Genomic DNA, 5,016 nt, shown 5'->3' on the forward strand with positions numbered 1-5,016 from the left:
AAACTCATGGCTCTGAGTGCCTTCAAAAAGAAACAGGAGAGAGCATACATTATCATCTTGACAGCACACCTGAAAACTCTAGAACAAAAAGAAGCAAATACACCCAAGAGGAGTAGAAGGCAGGAAATAATTACACTCAGGGCTGAAATCATCCAAATAGAAACCAAAAAGTCTGTACAAAGAATCAACAAAACCAGGTTCTTTGAGAAACTCTTAAGATAGATAAATTCTTAACCAGTCTAACCAGAGGGAACAGAGACAGTATCCAAATTAACAAAATCAGCAATAAAAATGGAGACATAACAATAGAATCTGAAGAAATTCAGACAATTAATCATCAGATCCTACTACAAAAGCCTATATTCAACCAAACTGGAAAATCTGGAGGAATTGGAAAATTTTCTAGACAAATAGGAGGTACCAAAGATAAATCACCTGAACAACCCCATAACTCCTAAAGGAATAGAAGCATTTATTAAAAGTCTCCCAACCCAAAAAAGCCCAGGACCAGAAAGTTTAGTACAGAATTCTATCAGACATTCATAGAAGACCTTATACCAGTACTTTCCAAACTATTCCACAAAATAGAAGAAGATGGAGAACTACCAAATTCCTTCTATGGTACCGCAGTTATGCTTATAGCTAATCCACACAAAGACCCAACAGAGAAAGAGAACTTCAGACCCATTTCTCTTATGAATATAGACAGAAAAATACCCAATAAAATGCTCACAAAGCAAATCCAAGAACATGTCAAAACAATCATCCATCATGAAGAGTTAGGCTTTATCCCACAGATATAGGGATGGCTCAATATCTGGAAATCCATCAACATAATCCACTATATTAACAAATTCAAAGAAATAAACCACATGATCATTTCACTAGATGTGAGAAAGCATTTGACAAAATTCAACACCCTTTCATGATAAAAGTCCTGGGAAGATCAGTAATTCAAGGTCCATAACTAAACATTCTAAAAACAATATACTGCAAACCACTAGCTAACATTAAACTAACTGGAGAGAAACTTGAAGCAATCCCACTCAAATCAGGGACAAAACAAGGCTGCTCAATATCTTCCTACTCATTCAATATAGTATTTGAATTTCTAGCCAGAGCAATCAGCCGAGAGAGGAGGTCAAAGAGAAACAAGTTGGAAAGGAAGAAGTCAAAATATCACTATTTTCAGATGATGTGATAGTATACTTAAGTTACTTCAAAAGTTCCACCAGAGAACTACTTATCCTGATAAGCAACCTCAGTAATGTTGGTGGGTATAAAATTAACTCAAACAATTCACTACCCTTCCTCTACTCAGAGGCTAAACAGGCTGAGAAAGAAATTAGGAAAATGACACCCTTCACATTAGTCCCAAATAATATAATGTATCTCAGTTTTTCTCTAACCAAGAAAGTGAAAGAGCTGTATGAAAAGAACTTTACATATTTGAAGAAAGATATTGAAGAAGATTTCAGAAGGTGGAAATATCTCACATGTTCATGGATTAGCAGGACTCATAAAGGAAAATGGCTATTTTTCCAAAAGCAATGTACAAATACAATGCAATCCCCATCAAAATTCCAGCTAAATTCTTCATTGAGTTAGAAAGAGAAATTTGTATATTCATTTCTAATAACAAAAAAAAAACCAGGATAGCAAAAACTATACTCAACTATAAAAGAACTTTTGGGGGAAGCACAATCCCTGACCTCTAGCAGTATTACAGAGCAAAAGTGATAAAAAAAACAATGTGGTTTTGGTATAGGCACAGGCAGGTAGATAAGTGGAATAGAATTGAAAACCCAGAAGTAAAACCACACATCTATGTTCACTTGATGTTTGACAAGAGCTAAAACCATCCAATGGAAAAAAGATAGCATTTTCAATAAATGGTTCTGGTTCAACTGGAGGCCAGCATGTAGAAAAATGCAAATTGATCCATTCTTATTGCCCTGCACAAAGCTTAACTCCAAATGGATCAAGGACCTCCACATTGTACCAGATACTCTCTAAAAGAAGAAAAAGTGTGAAAGAGTCTTGATCACATGGGCACATGGAAAAATTTCCTGAATAAAATACCAATGGCTTATTTTCTAAGATCAAGAATCGACAAATGGGACTTCACAAAACTGCAAAACTTCTGTAAGGCAAAGGACACTGTTATTAGGACAAAATGACATCCAGCATATTGGGAAAACATCTTTACCAATTCTACATCTGATAGAGGGATAAAATAAAAAATATACAAATAACTCAAGAAGTTAGACTTCATAGAGCCAAATAAACCTATTAAAAATGGCGTACAGAGCTAAACAAAGAATTCTCAGCTGAGAAATATCGAATAGCTGAGAAGTACCTAAAGAAATGCTTAACATCTTTAGTCATCTGGGAAATGCAAATCATAACAACTCTGAGATTCCACCTCACACACGTCAAAATGGCTAAGATTAAAAACTCAGGTGACAACAGATGCTTTCGAGGATGTGGAGAAAGAGGAACACTCCTCCATTGTTGGTGGGATTGCAGACTGGTACAACCATTCTGGAAATCAGTCTGGAGGTTCCTCAGAAAATTGCACATTGATCTACCTCAGGACCCAGCTATACTTCTCTTGAGCATATACCCAAAAGATGCTCCAACATATAAGAAAGACACTTGCTCCACTATGTTCATAGCAACCTTATTTATACTAGCCAGAAGCTGGAAAGAACCCAGATACCCCTCAAGAGAGTAATGAATACAAAAAATGTGGTACATCTACACAATGGGATATTAATCAGCTATCAAAAACAATGACTATATGAAATTCATAGGCAAATGGGTGAAGCTGGAAAATATCATCCTAAGTGATATAACCCAATCACAGAAAAACACCCATGGTATGCACTCACTGATAAGTGGATATTAGCCCAAATGCTTGAATTACTCTAGATGCATAGAACACGTGAAACTCAAGAATGATGGCCAAAATGCAAATTCTTCACTCCTTTAAAAGGGGAACAAAAATACCCTTGGGAGGGAATAGGGAGGTAAAGTTTAGAACAGAGACTGAAGGAATGCCCATTCAGAGCCTGCCCCAAATGTGGCCCACATATATACAGCCACCAAACTAGATAAGATGGATGAAATAAAGAAGTGCAGACTGACAGGACCCGGATGTAGACCTCTCCTGAGAGACACAGCCAGAATATGGCAAATACATAGGCGAATGCCAGCAGCAAATCACTGAAGTGAGAACGGGATACCCATTGAAGGAATCAGAGAAAAGACTGAAAGAGCTTGAAGGGTCTCGAGACCCCATAAGAACAATAGTGCCAACCAACCAGAGATTCCAGGGACTAAGCCACTACCCAAAGACTATATACATGGACTAACCCTGAACTCCAACTGCAAAGGTAGCAATAGCCTAGTAAGGGCACCAGTGGAAGGGGAAGCCCTTGGTCCTGCCAAGGCTGGACCCCCAGTGAACATGATTATTGTGGGGAAGGCGGTAAGGGGGAAGGATGGGGAGGGGAACACCCATACTGAAGGGGAGTGGGAGGGGTTAGGGGATGTTTGCTTTTAAACTGGAAAAGGTAATAACAATTGAAATGTAAATAAGAAATAACCAATGTAATAAAGATGGAGAAAAGGAAAAAAATAGTGTTTTTTCAACAAATGGTTCTGGTTTTACTGTAGGTCAGCATGTAGAAGAATGCAAGTTGATCCATTCTTATCACCCTGTACAAAGCTATAGTCTAAGGGGATCAAACAGTTTAAAAAAAAAAACCCAACTAAACAAACAACAGATACACTCAAGCTAATAGAAGAAAAAGGTGGGGACGGGGAGTGAAGAGACTCAAACACATGGGCACTGGGGAAAATTTCCTGAAGAGAATACCAATGGCTTCTGCTCTAAAATCAAGAATCAACAAATGGGTCCTTATAAAACTGCAAGTCTTCTCTAAGGCAAAGGACACTGTCATTAGGATAAAATGGCAATCAACAGATTGGGAAAAAATCTTTACCAATCCTACAACTGATAGAGGATTCATATCCAAAATATACAAAAACTCATGAAGTTAGACCACAGGGAGACAAATAACCCTATTAAAAATGGGGTTCAGAGCTAAACAAAGAATTCACAGCTGAGGAATGTTGAATGGCTGAGAAACACCTAAAGAAATGTTCAACATCTTTAGTCATAAGGGAAATGCATATCAAAACAACCCTGAGATTTCACCTCACACCAGTGAGAATGGCTAAGATCAAAAACTCAGGTGACAGCAAATGCTGGCGAGGATGTGGAGAAAGAGGAACACTCCTCCATTGTTGGTGGGATTGCAGACTGGTACAACTGCTCTGGAAATTAGTCTGGAGGTTCCTCAAAATATTGGACATTCCACTACCTGAGGACCCAGCTCTACCTCTCCTGGGCATATACCCAAAAGATGCTGTAACATACAACAAAGACACATGCTCCACTATGTTCATACCAGCCTTATTTATAATAGCCGGGAGCTGGAAATAACCCAGATGTCCTTCAACAGAGGAATGGATACAGAAAATGTGGTACATCTACACAATAGGGCACTATTCAGCTATCAAAAACAATGACTTCATAAAATTCAGAGGTGAATGGAATGAACTAGAAAATAACATCCTGAGTTAAGTAACCCAATCACAGAACACCACATATGGTATGCACTCACTGATAAGTGGATATTATCTCAAAATCTTGAATTACCCAAGAATCAATCCACATACCACATGAATCTCTAGAAGAAAGATAAACAAAGTGTGGATGCTTCACTCCTTCTTAAAATAATATTTATAGGAAGGGATATGGAGGCAAAGTTTGGAGCAGAGACTGAAGGAACATAGATTCAGAACCTGCCCCTCATGTGCCCCATTTATATACAGCTACAAAAACAAGATAAGACTGATGAAGCTAATAAGTTCATGGTGACAGGAATCGGATATAGATGTCTCCTGAGAGACACAGCCAAAGCATGTCAAATACAGAGGTGAATC

Source organism: Rattus rattus, chromosome 4 (genome assembly GCF_011064425.1).
Source record: "Rattus rattus isolate New Zealand chromosome 4, Rrattus_CSIRO_v1, whole genome shotgun sequence".
In the NCBI taxonomy this organism is placed as follows: domain Eukaryota; kingdom Metazoa; phylum Chordata; class Mammalia; order Rodentia; family Muridae; genus Rattus; species Rattus rattus.